Source organism: Pristis pectinata, chromosome 16 (genome assembly GCF_009764475.1).
Source record: "Pristis pectinata isolate sPriPec2 chromosome 16, sPriPec2.1.pri, whole genome shotgun sequence".
Classification (NCBI taxonomy): domain Eukaryota; kingdom Metazoa; phylum Chordata; class Chondrichthyes; order Rhinopristiformes; family Pristidae; genus Pristis; species Pristis pectinata.
Genome location: NC_067420.1, coordinates 31,978,566 through 32,005,107, shown reverse-complemented (window position 1 = coordinate 32,005,107; position 26,542 = coordinate 31,978,566). Strand labels below are relative to the sequence as shown.

At 40.4% G+C, this 26,542-nt stretch overlaps 1 protein-coding gene across 4 annotated transcripts in view; it reads right to left on the bottom strand.

The window, feature by feature from the left end:
• LOC127578691 (proto-oncogene tyrosine-protein kinase Src-like) overlaps positions 1–26,542 on the bottom strand; it is a 153,088-nt gene that overhangs the window by 79,046 nt on the left and 47,500 nt on the right. The gene's annotated exons all lie outside the window — the stretch shown is intronic.

Here is a 26,542-nt window from a genome sequence, read left to right as displayed (position 1 = left end):
AACCTTGTAAAATTTTCCACAGCAAAGATAAATCTGCAGTTTCACATGCCAGCCAGCTGCACCAGGAAATGGAATTACTCAGCAATTATTTTAGTCAGTTGATATAAAGTAACAGCAGTTCATGCTTACAGAGCACTTAACACAGTAAAACAAACCAAAATGCCACATGGAAGCACGGATCGAGGAGTTTTATGGCATTGTGGTCACATTACTGGAGTAGCAGCATTCAATGCATCCATTGCTTAGATGCATTGTGATGTCATGTCATCATAGACCTCTCTTTATTCAGTCTTTGGAATGTGGTTGTCAAGTGGCAAGGCAAGCATTTATTGCCAGTCTCTATTGACCCTCAAGGTGGCTTAAATCACTGCAGTCCTTCTGGTGAAGGTAACCTGGGGTAGGGCATTCTGGTGCTATTGGGTAGGGAGTACCAGAATTAAGACCCAGCATCAATGAAGGAGTAATACATTTCCAATCCAGAAAGGGTATGAACTGGAGTGGAAATGTCGGATTGCAAAATGTAAAAGTCTTGAGACACCATTTTCACCACCTAAGTCACTTAAAAAGAGAAATGGATGCAAGCTCAGACTTGACATATTGGTTCCCGGTTAGTTGACAGGTAAAGTACAGACAGATACTTTCTTTGGCTAAGGATACCCCTTAAATTAATTGAAGAACAAAAAACTGCAGTTGCTGGAAATCTAAAAGAACAGAAGTGCTGTAAATACTCAGATCAGGCAGCTTCTGGGAAAAGAAAAACTGAGTTAATGTTTCAGGTCAATGATCTTTGACCAGAGCTAGGAAAAGTTAAAAATCAAACACGTTTAAAAGTTGCAGAGAAAGGAAAAGGTGGAGAGAACAAAGGAATGTTTGTGGTAGGGCAGAAATTGAATGATACAAGTGGTTGTGCTGCTAGCTGGCTAAGAGTTGTGAAGGCTTATTTATTTCAGCTGATCTATCTAGAAAAGTACTTGCAATATTTCAATTTTTATTTCTCTCAACTTAATACCCATTCTCTTCTTGGTGGTTCCTGTATGCGACTCTCTCCATCCTCCACCATTAAAAATTAGTGCACAGAAAGCAAATAATAGGAAAGAAAAACTCTACTACCCATTCAACCACTCTAAATTCTATCTAGTATTGTCCTTTGTCCCTCCATAGCCTGAGGTGAGCAACAAATTCATTTTGCAATCCTTTATAGACCATTCTGTACATTAAAAAAAACATTTAAATAAGTACCAGAGAGGCTGATAAAAGAAAGAGACAAATGTTTAATGTAGAAAAACTACATTCCACTTAAACAAGTGCAGTACGTAGATCGGTGTTTGACGTCACATAGAAATAGATTAGTAACCTAATAAAGATCTTTTGTTCTTGCCAACATTACCTACGCAGGTTTGTCCAATATATAAAAAACTCTCACTCATTTCCTTGGCTCAGTGGCTTCGATGAGACACCCCAAGGACATAAAAGTATTAGCACAAATGAAGTCTTCAGACGGACAAACGATCAGCAGAAAGCCATTAGGAGGGGCAACATTAACAGATATTCTCCTCCTTAATACAAACTATCTCCAGTGGACTTTTTAGCCTCTGGACTACATCTATCATGATTTCTCTGTGCATACTGCTCTGCTAAATAGCATTTTGTCCAATATCTTTAATTACACTCCCTTATCCAAGTTGCTCTATATGGCCACCTGACCTGAACCCAACAGGACCTACAAGCCAAGTGTCTACTCCAATAAAACAGTTGGGTTCATGGTGGACAGTGCTGTACCAAGCCAGCTCAGTTCCAGATCCAGATGATTTGCTTCATATGCCTCTGTCCTTGTTCACCATTCAGTATTTCATCAAACAGATTGACAGTTCAGTGCACAGTGTAGAGCTAGTAGAACGACTGCCTCATAACTCCAGCTCCAATCCTGGCCATCGGCGTCCTCTGTGTAGAGTTTCCACGTTCTCCCTCAGATCACGTAGGTTTCCACCTGGTGCTCCAATTTCCTCCCACATTCCAAAGACAAGTGAGTTGATAGGTTAGTTGGCCACTGTAAGTTGCTCCGTGTATGTAGGTGAGTGGTAAAATCTGCGAGGAGTTGACGGGAGTGTGGGGAGAGTAGATTACAGGAAAAATTGGTGGGGAAATGAGATTAATTTTTGAGCTGGAATAGATTGGATGAGCCAAAATGGCTGTCTTCTACTTTGTAAGGAAATACAAAATATGGAAACAATATGTCCGAGGCTTTTATATTCATGGCGGTAGCTGGGTCCCACAAAGAAAAAAAACATGAATGCTAATGGACATGTTGGTCATAGATTAGTTGTGGTCAGACCAGATTTTAATTATATACCCAAGCAGAACCTTAGTATACTCATCATCTCTACATACTTTATCTGAAGAGATGTTGGTTTGAAAACATTTGGCAGAAAATTGGATTAAATATGCATCACCAGGTCTGCCTGGAGCATTTCAGGTTCTGCACTCCATCACCTGGCCAGTTCTGAGCCTTGGTGTTATGACCGACACAGAGTTAAGTGTATCACAGCCTGGTATGGACCCTCCAATGCACAGGATCTCAAGAGACTGCAGAGGATTGTAGACTCAGCCAGCTACATCACGGGCACAATCCTCCCCACCATCGAGGACATCTTCAAGAGGCGGCGCCTCAAGAAGGCGGCATCCATCAGTAAGGACCCTCATGATCTGGGACATGCCCTCTTCTCGTTACTACCATCAGGGAGGAGGTACAAGAGCCTGAAGACCCACACTCAACAATTCAGGAATAGCTTCTTCCCCTCTACCATCAGATTTCTGAATGGTCCATGAACACTACCTCACTATTCCTTTTTTGTTTGCACTATTTATTTATTTTTGTAATTTATACATCTTTGTGTCTTTGCACTGTACGGCAAAACAACAAATGTCATTTGTCAGTGATAATAAATCTGATTCTGATCCAATATCAGCTCTGTCGATAAACCTGCCCACCTCTACATCTGTAACATTTTTTGGTTCTGCCCTCCCTCAGCTCATCCACTGCTGAAATTGTGATCCATGCCTTTGTTGTTTCTAGACTAATTACTGCAACGTGCTGGCCATTCTTCCATCGTCTACCCCACATAGACTTGAGCTCCTCCAATGCTGCCCATAATTCAATTCGCACCATCTTCTTGGCCTTCTGATGTACTTTGGCTATTGTCCAACAATTTCTTAACCTTTAAGTGCTCAACATTGTTTTCAGAGACTCACTTTCCCCAACACATCTCTGCAACCTCTTCCACACTGACAAGCCTAGTAGATTCGCTCCTCAGATTCTGGCAGTTTATGTTTTCACAATCATAATAATTGTGTCCAAGTTTTCTGGTCACTCCAGAATTCCTTCCCCTAACTCACTGTCTCCCTAGCTTTCTCTTCACCCTTCATGCTTCCCCTAAGATATTTATTTATTAGTCATATGTATATCGAAACACACAGTGAAATGCGTCTTTTTGTGTTACTGAGAATGTGCTGGGGGCAGCCCGCAAGTGTCGTTATTCTTCCAGCGCCAACATAGCATGCCCACATCTCCTAACCTGGACAGTCTTTGGAAGGTGGCAGGAAATCCACGCAGACGCATGGGGAGAACGTACAAACTCCTTACAGACAGCGGCGGGAATTGAACCCGGGTCGCTGGCGCTGTAATAGCGTTACGCTAACCACTACACTACCATGCCGCAACCTTTCACAAAAAAACAAAATGCTGGAAGAACTCAACAGTTTAAAATCAGCATTTGTGGAGGCAGAAGCTATAAGTCGATGTTTCAGATCAAGACATGTCAGGAGTCCTGATGCATGGTCTCAACCTGCAACATCAGCTTACATCTTTTGCCTCCACAGATGCTGCTTGACCTGCTGAGTTCTTCCAGTGTTCTTTTATTCATTCCAAATTCCAAATTCCAGCATCTGCAGTCTTTTTTGTATTCTTACAATCTCCCACTCAAACAAAGCCATTCATCATTTTTCCTGATAATCTTTTTCTGTGGTAGAGTGTCATTTTTTTTGTAGAACAATTGTCTGAAAGTACTTGTGTTAAGTGCCTTGGGATATTTCACTATGCTTGAGGTGCCATTTAAATGCAAGCTTTTGTTGTCATTGACCTAGCATGATCTTTGTTGAGGTCTGTTAACTCAGCTTAAGTCAGGAATCTAGCCCATTCTTCCCTGTATAACTCTGTTAATCACGGTCTTCACCAGAAGAACCACTGGGAAACCAGAAATAGAACCACAAACTTTATTTTCAACTGTTATTTGAATTGTTCATCAAATTTAACCATAAAATATGTTGCTGGTTAACATGTCAATCTTTTTTTTCCCTCCTAAAAAGATACAAAACTTTACCAAAACACTGAAGGTGGTGGTCAGGGATGTTTTGTTTATATCCATCGAGCTGCTTGAAAACAGAATGTTCTGCCAGAACAACTGTAGAGTTCGTGATTGTTTTTAAAAAATTAAGTTAATAACCAGGAGAAATAGAGAGATAGGGAAACAGTGGAAAAGTGGGACAAAAAGAGGGTAACTCTGTTCGATAGACAACGCAGCCAGTGGCTGAATGGTTCACTGCTGAGCCACAATAGTCAATTTATCATTTTGCAGCAGCAAAAGTAAAAGCAAGACAGCTGCAATGGCCACGTCTCTCCTATTTTAATCTCTCCCACACTAACGCTATTACAGCACCAGAGATCCGGGTTCGATTCCGGCCACTGTCTGTAAGGAGTTTGTACCTTCTCCCTGTGACAGCGTGGGTTTCCTCTGGGTGCTCCGGTTTCTTCCCACATTTCAAAGACGTATAGGTTAGGAAGTTGTGGGCATGCTATGTTGGCGCCGGAAACGTGGCGACACTTGTGGGCTGCCCCCAGAACACTCAAACGCAAAAGATGCATTTCACTGTGTGTTTCGATGTACATGTGACTAATAAAGATACCTTAATATGCACCTTGAAAGGATTCATTTTAAAGATTGAAGTTTCTACTTTTTAATGGATTGCACATAACTTCTTGGTCAAGGTAGTGGGCAGGTGCTGCTACTGATGTGCCAGTGAGATTTTGACCTGCCAATAAGAACGCCAACAAGATGAATAATTGCTCTCAATGTTCAAGTGGCATCTGCAACTGATGGCTGTTTAACACCACCAACACATTGCTGTTTACAGAAGAAAAGTGAGCTGGAGTCAAGGATAGAGCATTGCTGGTGAAGGACAAACAACTAAATTGTCTTGCAGATCCAATAGAGTAATAAAAATAGGCATCCATTATCAAGGAATTACATTTGGCACAACTGGCAAATTATAGCAGCAGAATTTTACTTCAGGACTACAGAGACTGGGATTATCTTCCACCATTGGTGGTTTTAACATTGCACAAAAAGATATCCAGCAGGTAGTAAGAGTGATGCAGGATATATGCTTTGTAACAAATAGTTTAAAATGTTAGGGTTTGCTACATCACAAACCCATCAAACACAAAAGGATAACATTTTCTTTTTTTTAAACATCAGAATATCATTGGTCATTGATGCGAGGAACGAATGAAACATTTATATAAAACAGAACATGTAGGTTCTTATGGATAATTTGTCTTTGTAATAAAACAGTGAAGGCAGAAGATTGAGAAAGGTTTCCGATAGCTTCCTTACTGGTTGCTAACATGGATTTGCCTTTGAAGAGAAGAGGGGAGATGCATTACATTTATAACACTAAGCATATCTTAAGTTGAGATTCAGAAGAACAGGGAAGAAAACAATAAGGTACGAGAGGCAATTATATCATTAATTAGTGTTGCAATAGAAGTGAAAAGGAACACTGGGAAAGGCAGAGACAAAAGGTTAACTTGACTGCTGAAAAATTGCTTTGTAATGATGATACATTTCAGCACACCCATTAATAATGAAACTGCTTTTTCCTGGGGAAACTCTTCACTCTGACATACAAAAACACTAAAATTCAGCCAGACCACTGCAGACACAAAATCCACTCCAGCACATAATCATGGATTACTACAATACAGAAGCAGGTCATTCATTCATTCATTGCATTTGTGCTTAGTGAGAAAAGCTACCGGCTTAAGCACTTTCCTCTGCCTTTTAATATTTTACATAAATGTGGCTGACAGCATAGTGCTGAAGGAGTGTTGTGTTGTGCTGAAACACAAATGAAGCCCCATCTCAACATGCACGGAAAATCCCACAAGCCGAACGAAGAGGTGTCCTGGTCAATATACTTCCTTCAAGTCAAATACATTAGAACAGATTTAACTCTGTTGTTATTGGAATTTTGTTACTGACAAAGTGACCACCATATTTACCAATGTAACAATTACAGTTTGGAAGCCAATCATGACCAGTGATGCATTTTGCAATATTCTGTGGATGAGATAAAGTAAAACATACATTTAAGTTCCTTCTTTCTCAATTTTCACCCTTTGGATATCAAGTGCCTTTACCAGCTGCAGGAATCCCTAGATACTTCACAGCCACTGTTATAATGAAGTGTACTCACTGTAATAACATAAGGAATGTAGCAGTTAATTTGCATACACAAAATGCCACAATGAAAAAAGATAAACAACCAGCTAATCTGTTGCAGTGATGTTGGTTGAGAGATGGCAATGGCACAGAAGTTTAACGTCCTGCCCTCCTCCATGCTTCCGAGACCTGGACTACCTTAAGGAGGTATCTTAAACCACTGGGGAGAAAAAAAAGTCTCCTCAAAATTCTACAAATTCACTGCAAGGATAAATGACCCAACATCAGTATCCGTTGGTGGGGAAGAACTACAGTTTAGGGTTCTTCTGCCACTAGAGAGGGAGGGGCAGGGTCAGGTGAGAAAGCCCCTAAATATTGTAAATACGGGACTGGGTAGCCCCCCAGGGAGACACACGAGTGGCATCGGTGCTGTTTTTTTTATATAAAAAGGTAACACTAATGAATGATCTGAACAAGAATGTAAAGGCTTGCACTGTTTTATAATTGTATATAGTTTGTCTTTTATTATGAATAAAGTTTATTTTGGAATAAAAAAAAACATCAGTATCTGTTCAGGCCAACATCCCCAGCACTGAAACTCTAATTACATTCAGTCGACTCCACTGGGCAGGCCAAGTCACTTGCATGCCCAACACAAGACACCCAAAGCAAACGTTCTATTCTGAGATCTGTTGTTGTAGCTTACCAGATGTACGGAGAAAAAGATTAGAAGAGGTGCTCAAAGCTTCCTTATGGAAGTCCACCATCCCCACTGACTCCTGGGAACTTCTGGAGCATGCTCACTCCAAGTGGTGACGGAGCAGTCCGGATGACATTGAAAACCTTGAGGCCATGCATCAGAAGCACACATAGCAGAAGGATCAGACCAAGCTATCCTCCCTCGTCCTGTTGGTTACCTCCTGTCCCATCTATAGAAGAGTCTGTGGACCCCTCATTGGCCTCATCAGCCACCTCATTACCCTCAATCCCAAGGGACTGGATGAGGAGAAACTGGTATAGGCACCAACCCCCCCCCCCCCCCTCCTAAACAAAAGACTAAAATAATTTCAATTTGGGTTTAAGTTCCATTCAGACTGAGCAAACAAGGGGCAATTAGAGCATAGATAAATAAATACAACTGGTATTTCAGGGAAGAAAGGCAAGATTGCAGATTAAACAATAGTAAGGAAGTGATGTCAAGCTGATTCAGTTCAGATGATATTGTGTTGAATTAGACATCACCTTGTGATAATACCCTCACCTCACACATCAAAAGCCCACAAGTTCAAGCTGCAGATGGGAAGTTCAAATGAATGATCTGCTCTCGTGCTTCATTGCTAAGCTAACTGAGTAAAGTAACATCAATATTGTCACCTTTCAGATAAAACATTAAACACTAGCAGCATCTGTCCTATCAAGAGGCCATAAAAGATCTGAACCAAGCCAAAGGCAACAGTGCTACCACTGAGCAAAAGTTGAAATTTCATTCTCTCAATATTGGACACACAAAATGAATGATAGATCAATGAACAAGTGACTCCATTTGACTGTTCTAGTATAAGACAAGCTGATAAAATGAATTCTGAAGGAAACCAAATTCTTGCCCCTATGAGTTGTTAGAGGACTTAAGGATTTGAACTGCAAACATCTTGCAAAAATGAGACTTTACTGAATAAAAAATGCCAAATGCCTCTTCAACAGGAAACTGTTGTAGTTGTATCTGCACAATAATTCCATGTCACTAGACAATTTAAACTGAACCCTTTGTCACTGTGGCAACTGGTAATTTTGAGGAACATGATCTTTAGTGTTGAGACCCTGAACACCCTCTCAATGTCAATGCCAAGAACCAGGTGATTAGATGCAATCGGAAACTCCTTTTCCTCAATTTCCATGAACCTGGGCCATATTTTTGCAATTCCCACATCGTGCAATCAATTAACAAGCAAAATTCCCAAATTACTGATAAACTATCATTTTAAATTTGGATGATATTAAGTTGTGAAGAGAAATAAAGCAAGGGAATGGATTCTTTGCAGACAGTTTGAATTAATTAACACAAGATCCATTCAAGTTCAGGTCACCAAAAAGGTGAAAATCTGCATAGAAATTCATCCCCAGTCAATAGAGCTAAATGCACTATATGTGACTCATCGCTCTTTCAGCTGTAAATTATTTCAATACTACTACGTTAAGATTACTTTTTTTTGCATTTAATAGCAACTTATGGTCTAGACCATCACCTAGTGTTGTAAATACTGACTATCTATACCATTTAACAAGGATTATTAGGTCCTGGTTCAAAGAGCAAACAGTTTGATGTTGGATAATAAATCTTGAAAATGATCCAGTCATTCATGGAGGGAAATGAAGCTGCTTCTTCCTACAATTATAATCAGGATTTATGTAGAGTACAAACATGAAAGTAAATTTTCAAATACGAAGATTTGTTATGCTTCATAACAGTAAATATATTAATTAGCAAAGCTTTAAGGATTTGTCAAGGTTATCACTTGCGGTAAAAATATTCACAGTTAACTGTTAACCTTTGAAAAATGTATTGCCAAGGGCTGATCTAATTAATGCACCTACTGCACATTGTTGAGTCTTGCAGAATTTACCATGGGCACTTCCATGAGTTCACTACAAACAGATGTGAAAACACTTGGAGTCCCATCAAAGGAGTCTGTCAGCATCATCATTAGGAAGATTCAGCACCTGACATCTGGCTAGCTTTGTGCTTTACTACCCTGTGAACTGACTACTTCTCACTTCATTTCATACCAAAGCCACAGCTCTCATCAGGAACCATTCAATACTGTTCATTCATTGTGTTGAATTGTACTCAAAGACAAATGTACCAAGTTTTATTGAAGACTAAATGGTCATTGATGTTGATAGACATAATGGTTGCATGCTCTCCTTTCATTAGCTTATTACATTTTATTACAAAGCTGTCTTATTCAAGAATCTGAACAACCATTTCAAAATGGCCTTTCCAAACACCTCAGCATTTGGGCTTTGAAAATTCATCGCTAACCTTATTGTTATCTTTCATTTAGTAATAGTTTAATGTGTTCTTTCTTCAGATTTCACACTAATTAAATGTAGGGCTCGGTATATTAATTAACACCACACCTTAACATCACCTGCCACTTTATCAATGTGGCCTTTCTGGTCCCTTGTTCAGATTTTGGAGCCAATTGGCAGTTATGATGCAAGCTTATCAGGATACGGTTAAATTCATTCTGTGCACAGCTTAAAAGTAAAGTTGCAAATGCTATGATTCAAGGACACAGTGCAACAAATTTTGCTGAACAGAATGCACTTTCTACAAAAATAAATGAAGATTAGAAAGGCAGAGCAATGCAAAAATGATACAGAATTTTCAATCTGAACCTACTCAGGCTTCAAAGAAGATTGAAAATTCAATGCTAAATTTAAAGTGTCACAAGAACATTCAAATTCAAGAAATACAAGGAGTACGTCATGCATCCTCTCGAGCCAGTCTTGGTTCAGTGACTGCAGCTTAGAAGGATTATGGATTCATTCCTTCAGTAACACTGAAAGAGTGATGCAGTCTTTCAGATGAGATGTTAAACTACGGCCCCATTTACGTGTTCAAGTGCAAGTGAAGGATTCGACAGCAGTAAAACAAAGCACAAAGCAGCTTTCCAGTGACTTCGACAATGTTTACACACCAGCCAACACTAGCAAAGAGAAGCAAGAATTCTCATGGCTGCCTGTGGCATTTTGCTTCAGTATTTGCCTGTATTACATTTACAAATCAAAAAAAAATCTGGGAGTTGCATTGGTATGAAAACCCTTATATACAAAGTAAGGATTTTCTTTAAAGAGTTGTGCTATTTAAATGGAAGATGTGGCCTGCAATGTATTTATTTAACTAAAGTAAAATCAAAAGCATAATAAATGCTGCAAAAAGTGAAGAGCTCACAGTGGATCTAACGAGAGACTGGTATCTGACTACAACATCCAGCATGCCGAGCCTCACAAATAAAAAATTTCCCAAGCTAAAGTTTGGCTAAATGTCATCCCTCAGTTTCCCAGGGTTTATTTTTGATTCAGTTAGTGGGTGTTTTCTCGTTTACTATCATTTTGTTTGGCAATATCAGGTAGTTTCAGTTTAGAAAAATTAAGCAGATTGAAGTCTTAATTTGTGCAATATTGCAGCTAAATTGAGAATGAAATGCTCATGAATACACACTCATCCACTGCTGCCTACATTTTACTAATCCAGGTTTTATTGTCCCAGGTTACTTAGATGTGTGATGGATTAATTTAGATGTGTGATGGATTAACATTATGTTCCAGGTTCACAAAGATTTGCAATTATTCAGTAGTCTATGCACTATAGTCATATTTCATGGGCTGCACTTTTAAAGCAAAATGAATGTTTGACATTCTAAAATAGAGTTTTATCAGCCTGTAAAAAGTCATATTTTTTTTTAAAAAGGGGGTTTTCTTGGATCATTCCACCCACTGCCCCCCCCCCATTATTACCAGTTAAACAAAAATAAATGCAAGCCCTAAAAAAAATGGCAATTTCTCCAAGTTCATGACAGTAAGTAACCATTGCTGGATTTTCCTCAGCTAATTAAATGGACCCAAAATGTGTTATAGGGCTCCACAGCGATTATACTTTTCAAAGGATTGTTTCAGCATTGCCAGTGTTACAATCAGCATTAAGCACTTTATGCTTTGGTGCCCATTGCCACTAGCTGACCACACTTGCTTTTCTCAGTTGAGCTGCCGTTTGAAAGGATAATCCCTAATTGTTGTGTGCTGACTAACCTCTTTGTTAGAGTTTACAGACACTTGATATGGCTCACACTGGATTTGTTGTGAATGTAACTATACACTAACAATCCTAATAACACTCCCTTATTGTTTTAAATCAATTAACCACATAAAACTGTTATAAAAAAAATCTGAAGTTGATACTTTAAGGAACTGTATGATGTGATGATGAACCCTGATTTACTCATGTAGAGTATGGTTTTATTTATAATGCAAACTCTTGTACAGTAAAATCACTTGCTTTGGCAAATGGTTAACTTCCTTCTTAATAGTAAAGGCCTGTCAACAATAGTTAAGGACCCATTAATTACTGCAGTGCTGCCTGCAATAATGAGACAAAGGGACCTTTTGTCTATGTATGTAATTAAAAGATGTCTTCTACCCATAAATTGCATGCAACTACAACAAGCAACTGTATGACAATCTTCAATTCTACCACTGTAAAACTATCTACTGAGAATGTCAAACCATCTTGATTAACATAGAGAATCAATTACCATCTATATTGTGCTTTTAATGTAATAAAGCATTTCAGCTTGCGTCACATGTCAAACACGAAAGCAAAATTTGTGTTCACCTGTGAGCAGCTTGCTGCTGACTTCTGAATAAAGTTGGAACCAACCTGAAGTGTTTAAGCCAATCATAATTTGTGTAGAGCCAGGTAGATCTTTAGGTGAAGTCCTGCACGATAGTCTCCCTCCCCCTCTCCCTGTCCGTACAAATAAGGGGCAACCATGAAAGAAAGCTTCAACAGCCAAGCTAATCCATTTTCCCTGGCTTAACAGAACTGATGATGCAATAAAGCACTATAATGGTTCATACATTCAAAATCATTCGGAATTATTCAAAAACTACTAAAGCTTTTAAAAGCTTGAAAAGTATTTAAGAACCTGAAGCATTCAAAATTCTATACTTACCAAAGTCCCTCACAGTTGTTCCCCATTCAGTGAAATGATCTTGCACAGTATTTCATATGGATTCACTATCATAACCGGTGGAGAATTTTTGGGGTCCCTCATCGCAATTGCACATATCTGGAAATTCTGAAGTTGCTCAGAGTTTTACATGGGAAATGCAATGATTCCTTACAAAATGTTTTGAAAGCAGTCAAATCATGAGCTGCCGTGCAAGGCGACTACTTCTAAACTCATATCACAGCTGCTCATCACCCAAAATACTTTTCCAGACAACAGAATATGCCAAAAACTTAAAACCTCAGGAGCAAAGAAATCAAGTAAACCTCCTCAACCATTTCATGCTGTCCAGTGAGTCGAAACTGGAATGGATTATACAGATCGGTAAAGAAGAAGATTCATTTTATACATACAGATGAAGCTATGCAACTGCAAACAAGGTACACATTTTGTCGAAAGTGCATAACATTCAGCTTTTTATAATGGTAATGCAATTCAGTGTCTGAGTCCAATAGCATCCTATTACTGAAATAAACATGAAAAGAGTAATACAAGTGAATAACATTGGCTAATGTAGATGTAATGCACAGTGTGGATTATTTCACTGCATATAAGTGTAATGGGTGTAATAGTTCATTGTATAAACAGGTTGTAAGTCAGGAGTTCTTCTCAGCTTGCCTGGTCAGCTAAGCACTCCCAGTTCAGTTTTCTTTCACACAGCAGCAGTTAAATTGGAAGGGGTGATCAATTCATTCTTCATGCAAACCAATCTAGATTGATGTAAACAGCCTCGGAAGGGTCTCATGAGTTATTCATCAAGTATTATGGAAGGTCTAGTGAAAGCCCTCCAGAGGAACATAAAAGGCTATCTGCGGCTTAGCCATTTCTTCATATAACAGAGAACAAAAGGTATTTAGCATACTGAAGTGATCCCAGCAGAGATTCAATCGTGAAACTATTAGATGGAAGAAAATTTATCCCAAGTTTCCTACCAGCCAATATTAAAACAAAGTTATGTGGCAGTCCTAAAGCTGCCAGACGTGGACAGTTTGCATTGTTGATCACCCAGCCTCCAACACAGTGGATATAAAATGGGGAAGTCCTTCAGGTGTTTTACAATTGCTAATTTGAGTTTCCTTTACAAATTCCAGAATTACCCCTTCAGATACAAAACATATTTTATAGAGTTGAGAAGTGAAGAGATCTGGGGGCAAACAAAGGCATGAACCCTTATGCAAGAATCCAGAGTTTTTATTAAATTAAAATGTTGTCAAATTCAAAATCATTTCCCCCTACAGTAGCAAATAATATGTGTTGGATTAACAAGAGTAAGATACTATTAATCTACCAAGTTGTATGCAGGAATTTAATTTCTACCGTTGTAGAGAGGTGCATTGTAGTATGAAAGGCCAGGGGTCAGATGACAGTGACAACACTACTGACCCCCATGTTCGGATGATAGCATTGCCTATCAGGTCGGAAGCTATACCACTGTCAATCAGGGGTCCGGCTCCGCCCCATTAGGTAAACACCTTTGTCTTGCTGGACCACTCGGATTGGCCTGTTTAAAAACCTTTGTCCTTGCTGGGCTACCCAGCCCCCCAGCAGCATAAAAGTGCTGCATGTTTGGTTTCTCTTTTTCTGTGTCCAAGGATGTTGAGGTAAGCTGTGCACTACTTCAGGGCAGTTAGTTAAGGATTCCCGAGACCAAAGAGCCAATGTTTGTCCAGAATCAGGGTGTCCAAACATTATATAGTTTATTCCTTGATCATTTGTACCCAGTTATTGTGCGTGTGTGTGTGTGCGTGTGTGTGTGTGTGAACCTCACCCTCTGTCGCGATTTCCCTCCACATTCATGATCTCCTGCTTGAGAGTGTGTGCGTGTGCATCTGTTCCCATTCATTCTGTCCCGCGTTTTGTCTTTGTTAATAAACCATTTTTAAATTACAAAGACTATGTGTCCAGACCTTTATCTTTAAGATACCAAAAGAACCTTTCTCACAACATGCATTAAAACATATTATGAAAATTCACACATGCATGTCCTCTGTCTGACCACCTGGGTTTCCTCCAGGTGCTCCAATTTCCTCCCATATCCCAAAGATATGTAGCTTGGTAAGTTAATTGGTGTGTGTGTGCGTACACTCTGGGGGCAGTTGATGGGATGTGGGGAGAATAAAATAGAATTGCTGTAGGATCATTCTTCGCAGCTACCATCAGGCAGGAGGTATAGAAGCCTGAAGTCCCACACCACCAGGTTCAAGAACAGTAACTTCCCTTCAACTGACCAGCACAACTCTAATCATTAGTTTAGCAACACCATGACCACTTTGCACTAAAATGGACTTAGTGTTTTTTTTGTTCTAATTGTGTTCTTTCTTGTAAAAATTATGTGTAATTTATATTTATGCTTTTCTTGTAAATGCTGCTTATATGACACTATGTGCCTGTGATGCTGCTGCAAGTATGTTTTTTTATTGCACCCATACATACATGTACTTGTGCATATGACAATAAACTTGACTTTGATCAGTGCAGGTGGGTGTAGTTGGGTGCCTGATGGTCAGCGCAGACTCTGTGAGTTAAAGGGCCTATTTCTGTGCTGTATGACTCACGCGCCCTTAACTTGCTAGATGATTTGAGGAGGGGTGTGCATCTGCTGTCCCTGTCCCTTCACAGGATCCTGAGGCTTTTATAAGGTACAGTTTGCAAGTTTTTTTGTCTGAAAGCCTCGTTTGTTCATACTTGGTCAAATAGACATTGCAACCACTCTCCATAAAAACCTAGTAAAGGCTGCTCCTTTTAAAGCACTGGGACTGCCCTGGGGATCCTAGAGGATAGCGAGCACCCCCACAGCCAGAGCAGGTCACGTGCCAAATGTATTTTTATCTATCTTTATGCCTTTTGTAAAACTTGTAACTGAATTACCTCAGTATTATTAAAGTCCCACAGACCCCCTCCTGTAATCGATGGTGCCCCTGGGGGTGTCGTGCGTCTCAGGTTGGCTTTAGGATGCCCAGAGGCTGTGAAAGCTGATCTATAAAGCGCGAGTCTATCATTTAAAGTTATATTTCATGGATCACACAGAGCTGCAGAGTGGGCAGAACAGGCCCCAGAGCAGCACTACAGGTTTGTAGCACTACATCTGATCTACACTCACTTTGATCACAGCTCCCCGCTGGTATTGTTGAATTTGCTCGTCTGCATTCAGACAATTGCTGTGAATTGCATGGAATAGCTTTCTGCCCTTTTGAAACAGCTGAACCGATTTCTACTGACAAGGATCTCCAAGGACAGGCTCATCAACCCCACAAAGCCATCTTCATTTACAAACAATCTCATATCATCAGCCCCATCAGTGCGTTCCTCAATTAAATCAATAAACTACCAAAACATTTAGGGATATGACATGCATCAATTACTTATTCAATTTTAAACAAAAATTTGCACATCAAATAGCACTCAGTAGATGCAACAATCAGCATGATGCAGACTTGCATAGGTCAAGAATGCCTAATATTTAATTGCGACAGAGGACCTACAACAGACCCCACCTCTATTGCAGAGGCAGAGAAAGGTCAGACCTAAGCAGGCATATCTCATAGGTTATAGGAGTCAAAGGGAAATGAGCATGAAAACAGGGTCTTCCGTCCATTAAGTCCATGACAATCATCGACCACCCGTTTACAGTAATCTTATATTAACACAACTTTTTTTAAAATTCTCCCCACATAATCATCAAGTCCCCCCCCCCCCCCCACAGATTCCACCTCTTACCGACATACTTGGGGCAACTTACAGTGGCCAACCAACCTACATGTTCATGGGAGCAAACTGGAGTACCTGGAGGAAACCTACAGGGTCACAGGGACAACATGCAAACCCCACACAGACAGTCTGGGAGGGCAGACCCAGACCTGTATCGAACAAACCTTCCCCTCAATGCCCAAATAGCCATTCAGCACCCAACACCCAAATTAGCCACCAACGCCAAAAATCACCAAACCCCACCACCCAAGCTGTCACAGGAAAGATAATACCTTGGATAAAGCTGGCATTTTAACCTACAACTGGCAATGATTTTGTAACTCTAGGAAAGTAGAGGGATGAAGGGAAAAAAAAACAACTGAAGTCTTGTTTTTTTAGGCAGTCTTCAATCTTTCTACCTGTTATCATTTGAAATGGTTGGACATTACCCCTTTCTAAATGCCCCACATCATTTTCCACAAGATCAATTCACTTTATAGCAGAACAGTGTACATAGTCTAATTTTTTTTAAAAAAAGGTCACAATCAATGGAATGAAAAGCAAACAATATTTTTTTAGTAGATCCTGTTGAAAACATTGTCAGACCAGGATGCTGGAGAGTGGAGCTTTACAATGGGTCAGGGCAGGCAACTAGGTCTTCATTCGCTGTGTTGTCTCACAAGTTCACTACATACCAATCTGCTCAATCTGGAACTACTGGAACTAGCATTTTATTATATCAGAGGATTCCCACAAATATCAAAGCACAGAGCCCAAAGAGTTCAATAAGTAAGGAACTATCAGACAATTTGGAGATTTCAATATGGTGGAAAACAGGAAGAGGTCAGAGACCCAAACCCAAGAAAGAGTTCAAATGGATGCAAACTTTGTTTAGCCTGTTTCATTCAGAGAGTTGGTTGGACGTGATTCAACAGTGTATCCTATTTTGGCTTCATCCATTTCTCCAAAAGTATATTTTTTTTAATAACTGGCTAAGCAAACATAAACTTCATTAACACAAATTAAAATAATGGTCCTGTCAAATGTAATCCTTCTTACTCTCCCAAAAGGACATCATTTGGTTGGTTCATGATGCTTCCTCAAGCTACAGAACAAGCAGGTCAGCAGTAGACATGCATCAGCGGGGCTGAATGGTCTCACTGTGTGCTTAAATAAGTAAGCATTGCAACAGTGATGACTTACATTTATTTCACATTTGAAACATAACAATGGCCAAGATGTTTAGTTAGTTAAAAGGAATGTATAAAATGTCATGGAAAGGAGTGGCTAGGCGTAGGAAGCAAAGCTTGGCTGGTCAGTTGGGATCGAGTTGAAGACCGAACTCAAGGCATAGCGTTTTGGCTTAAACAAGCAACAGAGGTGTCTTGAGATTTTATTATCAGGAATCTGGCAAAGGGGATGTAAGTATGGCCAGTGAACTTAATATTGTGGGAAAGCAACAAGGCCTCAGAAGATGGAATGGCAGGGCAGAATCAGTCCTGTGAGGGATCAGAGGATGGGAGTGAAGACAAGGGTGAACATTTTTAAACAGTTTGCACTGAGAGGCACCAAACTAGTATGACTTACCAAAGAGAGTACTGACACGGCGCAGAGGCACAACTGGTAGAGCTGTTGCCTCACAGTTCCAGCCACCCAGGGTTCAATCCTGACCTCTGGTGCTGTTTGTGTGAAGTTTGCACATTCTCGTTATGACCACATGGGGTTCCTCTCTCATCCCAAAGATGTGCAGGTCAGTACATTAACTGGCCACTGTAAGTTGCCCCTAGTGTATAGGTGAGTGGTAAAATCTGGAGAGAATTGATGGGAAAGAAGGGAGAAAAGGTTACAAGGAAAATTAATATGGGAAAACAGGTTAAAAAGCTGATTGACCTTATGCTATGCCATAAGGAAGAAAGAAATATCAACCTGAAACTGAACATCGGGCAGAATACGAACTGCAGAGTTTTGGACAAGTTGTTCAGTTGAATTATGGAAGATAAGAGACCGGCTAAAAGTACATTGGAATAATCAATCCTATAGATAAGAAAAGTTTCAACAGGAGCAAAGAAGGGAGTCAGGAAAAGCTGCATGAACAATAAACAGGTTTGCCATTCTATATGATGTGTTTGAAGCTCTCAGTTTCCAAAACAACATCAAAAGTTTCACATCATCTAGCTGAAAATAGCTGGGGCAGTGGGCGTGGTAACAAGTAAAGTGATACAATTCATAGCAGTGCAAATAAAGATAGTTTGCTTTCTATGATGTCCATCTGAAAAAAGTACCGATTCGTCTGATTTACCTCAGATCATAGAATTAATCATAAAAGATGCATGGTACGGGGCAGAATTCGGATTACGTGTTTGCAGGGAACATTACTGTGGGGCAGTCTACCAATGAAAAAGCATTTACTGCACTACTGTAAAGACAAACTATTGAAGTCATTTCCAAAAACAGAGAGAGGAAGGCTGCCCTGTAAATTTTCCCAATGGGGGAAGAGATGATGGGGTAGGATGTTATGGATCACTGTAATGAATGTTCTGCTGAACAATACAGCAACAACTTCCTTTTAAAACACAGAACATAAAATAAAACAGTACTAGAACAGGACCTAGTACCCACCATGCCTGCACTGACCATGCCAAATTAAACTAATCTCATCGGCCTGCACATGGCCCTTATCCCTCTATTCCCTGCCTGTTCATGCGTGTCTTAAATGCCTCTGAAAAATATTGCTATTGTATCTGCTTCTACCACCTCCCTTGGCAGCATGTTCCAGACAACTACCAGTCTGTGCAAAATAAAACACCTCACAAATCTCCTTTAAACTTTCCCCCTCTCTCATCTTAAACCAATGCCCTCTAGTATTTGACATTTCTATCCTGGGAAAAAGACTATCTACCCTTTCCATGTCTCTCAATGTCATATACCTTTATTAGGCTGCCCCTCAGTCTCCAGCACTCCAGAGAAAACAACCCAAGTTTATCCAACCTTTCCTTATAGCTAATACACTCCAATCCAGGCAACATCCTGGTGAACCTCTTCTGCACCTTCTCCAAAGCCTCCATATCCTTTCTGTAGTGTGGCAATCAGAATCACAGACAATACTCCAATACCCCAAATGAATCCCATGTGACTTAATCTTCTGGACCAGCCTACCATAAGGAACCTTATCAAGTACATTAGTCCACATAGACAATATCCACTGTCCTACCCTCATCAATTATATTCATCATTTCCTCAAAAGAAAAACAATCACATTTGAGAGACAGAACCTCCCTCGCATAAAGCAATACTGATTTTCCTTAACAAGCCCATGCTTTTCCAAATGCAATCTAAATTTTGTAAACCACCTTTAATACAACAAGAAAAAAAACAAGGAGTTTCCCAGCAGCTTTATTAAACAAAGAGTTGAAACAGTGAGAAGCTAGGTAACCAAAACCTTGGCCAATCAGGTAAGAGATTCTTAAAGGGAGAAAGCAAGCTCAGGAGGTAGAGAGGGAATTCCATAATTTGGGATCAAGGCTGCTAATGCTATAAATAAAGTCATATAGCACGGAAACAGACCTTTCAGCACAAGTGGTCCTTGCCAACCAAGATACCCAGCTAAGCTAGTCCCAGTTGCCCATGTTTGGCCCATATCCCATTAAACCTTTCCTGTCCATGTACCCGTCCAACTGTCTTTTAAATATTGTTAATGTACCTGCCTCAACCACTTTGTCTGGCAGCTCATTCCACATACGGACTGCCCTCTGGGTGAAAAAGTTGCCCCTTCAGGTTTTGTTAAACTTCTCCCCTCTCACCTTAAACCTATATCCTCTAGTTCTTGATTCCCCAACCCTGGGAAAATATCTGTGTGTATTCACACTATCTATGCCCCTCATAATTTTATACACCTCTATAATATCATCCCTCATTCTCCTATGCTCCAATGAATAAAGTCCCAGCCTGCTAAGCCTCTTTTCATAACTCAGTCCCTCAAGTCCCGGTAACATCCTTGTAAATCTCCTCTACCCTCCCTCCAGTTTAATAGCACCTTTCCTATAGCAAGGCAACCAAAACGGAACACAATATTCCAAATGCAGCCTCACCAATGTCCTGTACAACTGCAACACAACATCCCAAAGACAAGAGTTGTGGACACAGCCCAGCGCATCATGGAAACCAGCCTCCCCTCCTTGGTCTCAGTCTTTACCTCTCGTTGTCTTGGTGTAGCAGCCAGCATAATCAAAGACCCCGCCCACCCGGGACATTCTCTCTTCTCTCCTCTTCCATCGGGTAGGAGATACAGGAGCCTGAGGGCACGTACCACCAGACTTAAGGACAGCTTCTACCCCACTCTGATAAGACTATTGAACAGTTCCCTTATACAATGAGATGGACTATGACCTCACGATCTACCTTGTTGTAACCTTGCACCTTATTGCACTGCACTTTTTCTGTAGCTGTGACACTTTACTCCGTACTACATCAATGCACTCTGTATTAACTCAATGTAACTGCACTGTGTAATGAATTGACCTGTACGATTGGTTTGTAAGACAAGCTTTTCACTGTACCTCGGTACAAGTGACAATAATAAACCAATACCAATAGCTATGGTTCTGGAAGTGATAATAGTTACAGAGACAGCAAGAAATATTTGAAAGTAAGAACAAGAACTTTAAAATGGAAAATCTTCTTAATGGAAACCAATGTAAGTCAGCAAGCACATAGGTGATAGACAACCAACTTGGTGTGAATTAGGACACAGCAGCAGAGTTTTGGATAAGCTTGTTTATTGAGGGTAAAATGAAGGAATCCAGGAGAACACTGGGATAGTCAAATCTTCAGATAACAAAGACATGGTTGAAGGTTTCAGCTGCACCCGAATAGAGTTGGGAAATATTTTGAAGGTGGAATTTATCATTCTCGGTGATAGCTTAGACATGAGGTCAAATATGATACGAGGGTTGCTAATAGTCTAGCTCAGTGTCATACAATTGCCAGAGAAAGGGATGGAATCACTGCTAATGAATGATTTGTGAGAGGGAACAGAGATGATGAGTTTGATCTTCTGATATTTAGTTAAAGAAAATTTCAGTTTATCAATACTAGATGTCACACTATCAGACAACATAGCCATGATGGAGAGCATAGAGAGGTGATGATGTGTCATTATGATACATGTGTACATGCTCTGCATTCACTAGATACTGCCAAGGGGCACCATGTGAACAAAATAAATAGGAGAGGTCCAAGAGTGGAAGACACTTGAGGTGACAACACAGGCAAGGAGTGAGTAACCACTTCTGATGCTTTGGTTTCTACAGACAAGTAAATACAAAATGGAACCCAGTGAGTGCAGACCCTCTGAGTTGGATGACAGTGGAGGGGGACAGAGGAGAGTGTTGTAACCAATTGTGATGGGAACAGATAATACACAGGGTCAGAGGGACAAAGTTGTGATTTTAACCAGAACCATTTAATGCTAAAGGAGCAATTTTCAAATCACTTCAAAAATTTCTGTAGATTTTATATATAAAAAGCATTTCCATGAAACCAGTTAAATATTTTCATTTATTCCTCCTTTGTTTGCGTTTAACATTTCCAAGTTAGCAATTAAATTTTTTTAAAATATTTTCCTTCCACTATGCACCAGCTGTGGCTGAGTCTTGCCAAATCAGAAGGGTCAGAGTTCACATCCCAGTCCACAGAATCGAGCACAAAACCCAATCTGACTTTCCATCATTGGATGAAATGTTAAAACCAATATCGAGATCCCATGGAATAAATTTTAAAGAGCAGGGGAACTGCCCCTGGTCTTCCAGCCAACATTTATCCCTCCATCAAATTTATTATAAACAGATTATGTGATGATTATTACACTGGCATTTGTGATGTAACAATTAACTGACAACTGAGGCTACATTTCAATTATACTTCATTGGTTGTAATTTGTGGGGAACATCAAAAGTGACATTTAAAGTCTTTCTTCTAAGAACGGAAGACTGTGCCTTGTCAATGCAATCAATCCACATCCACTCCTGAAACAGATACCATATTCTGAGTTGATGGGAAAAGATTACCAAGCAGACAGAGGAATGGGGTCAAGGATGTGCCTGAAGCCTCCTTGAAGAAATGCAACACCCCAATGATTCCTGGAAATCTCTACCCTGTGACTACTCAAAGTCAAGAAGGAGCAAGCTGGGTAACAGCACCTCATTTTCCATCTAGGCACATTGCAGCTTTCCAGAATCTGCATCAAATTATCCAATTTTAGGTACTCTCTCTTTCTTTGTGTTGATATCAGAACTGGCCATTTCTGCCCGTTATCACGCTTGCTCAGTCTTTCCTTCTTCTATTAATAGTCTAGCCTGCTGGGCATGTCCCAAAGCCTTACTATTCACAGTACATTACGTAGACAAAGCAGCATAATCTCATCCTAAATGTTACATTTACTCATTTGGTCTCACCCTATCAGAGATAATCCCTTTGTTCTATCAATCCCTACCCTACCATCGATGCTACTGAAAACTAACAGGTTTTCCCACTCTCCTGGTTCTAATCAAGTATTCTGGACCTGAAATATTAACTATTTCTCTTTCCTCAGATTCTGTCTGACCTACTGAATGTTTCTGTGTGTTTTTAATTTGTTTTTGTTTGTTTCACCTGCTTATTGAAGAGTCTACACTCAATAACAAATCAGTCAACCAAATTGGACAGGCCACACTCACTCCTGAAACAGATACCCCATTCTGAGCTCATGAGAAGTGATTACCAGGAACTACCAGAGGAATGGATTCAAGGATGTTCTTAGAACCTCCTTGTAAAAAAATGCAAGACCCCGCCCTCACCCCTGACTGACTCTTGGAAATCTGGAGAAGGAGTAAGTAAGATGGTGTTGAGCAGCTCAAGTCCATGCATTGGAAGCACACATTAGGAATGGACCTCACAAACTGCCCACCCATCGCAACATCAGCCACTGCTTGGCCCATCTACAGTTTTCACATCAACCTCATTAACCACCTCAGAACCCATGAAAACAGAGTAGAAGTAATCCCAAGGGATTGCCCAAGATTTATAGTCAATTTCTGATATCTTTGAAATGACAGTGTCAAATTTATACTATTAGACAACACAGTGAGCAAAAGGTGCAATGTTTCCAGCTTTATCTAAGCAATAAAATGAGCTGCAAATGCTGGGGGGCATTTCCAGTTGCCTTTGTTGAGACAAGAGATTTGGCACACACCGTAGCCAGAATATCCCAGAGGCCTTTGAATGCCAAGAGCTATCCCCACATGTTGGAATTTTATTAGAAATAAACCTCAATTGAGCAAATCATATTTCTTCAAAAGATCAAGTCAGAAGGAATCTTTCATCTGATGGACTGATGTAAAATCAGCAGAAACTTCACTGAAATTTCAAGGGCAAATTGCATGTTTTCTCCCCACCTCCCCCCCCTCCCACCCCAACCCCCAGACAGGGTCACTTCAGGGAGCAACTTGCTCTGCAGACCCAGCTTGAAACCAGAGTTGTCAATCCTCCAGCTTGGACTGAATCTTCGGGAATACAAGATTAATGACCCGGACGGTGCTGCAAGCAATCCTGGTGAAAAGCCATAGGAGCATTAAAAAATTTATATGTGGAACTTTGTAACATTTTCTTTCAGCAATAAAAATATTGATGATGAGTAACAAAAAAAAAGCCATTACACTGGCCAAGGCAGATGGCAGTGAAAAGTCATGTGATCATACCTCCAGGAATATGTCTAACTGGGGTCAGCAGCTTCGCTTAGGAATAATTAGTTTTGTGCCAGATAAATGTTGCACTGCTGTCAGCATCATCCTATGGCTGAATTTTTGTCATGGTTTTTTCAAATAATTTCCTTCAATGTGGAACACCATGTGTGATCACCACTTAACTAAGCATTCTCAGGGTACAATATCATTGCTGAATTAGCAATCCAGAGTTTAAGATAAGATATCTTTATTAGTCACATGTACATCGAAACACACAGTGAAATACATCTTTTTGCGTAGAGTGTTCTGGGGGCAGCCCGCAAGTGTCGCCACGCTTCCGGTGCCAACATAGCATGCCCACTACTTCCTACCGTGTATGCCTTTGGAATGTGGGAGGAAACCAGAGCACCCAGAGGAAACCCACACAGACACGGGGAGAACATACAAACTCCTTACAGACAGTGGCCGGATTTGAACCTGGGTCGCTGGCGCTGTAAAGCGTTACGCTGCTACACTACCGTGACTGCCCTGTTGTTATATATCGTGCCTGCCATGTTATATCCTAACACGACATCAAGGTATTTAGTCATAAGGTCATTAACATAGAAACAGGCCATTCAGACCACCACATCCACACAGACCAGTGGCAACCCATTCACATTAATCTTACCTTCCAACACTCAGCCCCCAACCTTCTATGCCTAGGCAATTCAGATGCTCATCTAGACACTTCTTAAATGCTGTCAGTGACTCAGCTTCCACCATTCTCTTAGGCAGTGTATTCAAGGTACTTGCCACTCTCTGGGTGAAAAAGGTCCCCCCTCAGATCCCCTCTAATTCTCTTACCCCTTACTGTAAATCTATGTCCTCTAGTTTTATGTATCCCTGTTTCCTGCAATCTACCCTATCATCTTATATACCACAATCAAGCCTCCTCTTCCCTTCCCTGCTCCAGGTAAAACATACCTACCTTGTTCAGTCTCTCCTTTAATAGTGGAATAAGAAGCCATTGTGAAACCAACAACGTTTTGAAAAATCCTAACTGGTTCACAAATGCCCTCAAGGAAAAGAAAACTGCTGCCCTTACTGGATCTGGCCTATGTGACTCCAAACCCTCACCAGTGCCATTCAGTTCAAGGGAAAATTGAGAAGGGCATGAAATGTTAACCAGACCACAACAACCAAAACTTGCATTTCCAAACCCTAAGCAACTGCTGAAATGTCAAATAAAGAAGAAAGATTGATGCAGAATTTCTCTCAGCCATTTCAGAACAACTAAAAGCTTTACCACAAATACTTTTAACATGGGGGGGGGGGGGAAGGGGGGAACACAGTAAATTAATTGTAGGCATCAAGCCTATACAAACAGCAATGTAATACTGACCAGATCATCTGCATTATAAATGTTAATTGAGGGATAATTAACACCCAAGACACCAGCAATAACTCTCCTGGTCTTCAAAGCTGCACCATGGGACCTTTCACACTCACACAAGAGAAGGGGCCTCTATTTGCATTTAGCATTCGAAAAGCGGCAAACAGGGATGGTGCAACACTACCTTACTGGAACTTAAACCTGGAGATTTTTGTGCCAGGTCTCTGATGTGGGGCATGAACACACAACCTTCTTACTCAGAGGCAAGGGTGCCATCAAACAGCGGCAAATCATCCAAACAAAAACCACATTTTATCTGATTCTGTTACTGGATGCAATCATCACTGAGTATTTCTCTGACAAAAGCATCTAAAAATGAAAGTTCTGATTACAGTTTCAACTATCGACTTTTCTCCTCACACCCATGTCATTATGACAAATGCAACACACTCATTCCCAAACAGCCTCGAGCTCTCAGGAAAATATCAGAAGTTAAGCAGCTTGACAATGACTCTGACAGAATAAAGGTAATGTAACTGTGTTTCCACTAATCTTGGTGATCATCTATTAAGCCTCTCTGACAGCCTCGTACACCGTTGAATCAGACACGCAGGTCTAGAGTATCCCTCATCAATGTACAGTCACAGAGGGTGGGAAGTCAGATTTTACAATGAGAGCCAGGATGCTCCCTCCCAATTAATAGTGACTCATAAGGTCATGTTAAAACTCCTGTAACTGTGGGACAAGGAGAGAATTAACAATTTCTGCTATCAGGACGAAGAAGAGTTTGTTCTCCTTGAAGCACAAGACCATAAGACATAGGAGCAGAATTAGGCCATTTGGCCCATCAAGTCTGCTCCGCCATTCGATCATGGCCAATTTATTTTTCCCTCTCAATCCCATTCTCCTGCCTTCTCCCCATATCCTTTGACGCCCTTACTAATCACAAACCTATCAACCTCCACTTTAAATATACCCAATAACTTGGCCTCCACAGCTGTCAATAGCAGAGGCTCAATAGCAGAAGAGGGCGAGAGGAGGATTTGATTTTCATGTACAAAATATTGACGGGATTAAGTAGGGCAAATAGAAAGAAATAGTTTCCATTGCTGGAAGAGACAGACTTAAACCGTCTCATTAAACATGCAGGGGTAACACAAAGGAAAAAAAAATCACATATTTATAAAATGTGGATGCAATCTAAAAGCACTGCCTGAAATGCAAATTTAAATGTAAAAATGAATTGGATAAATGTTTGAAGATTAAAAAAAACATTGCAGGAGAATGAGGAAAGACAGCAGGAGTGGAACTGACTGAATTGTTCTACAAAGAGCTGGCACATACTTAATGACTCAAATGGCCTCCTATTATGCTGTAATAATTCCTTTTTTGCGAAAAGGTTGATGTCTACATGGGAGACTTGGTCATCAACATCATTTAGGCTCATATATGTTAATTATGGCTTTTTGGGAA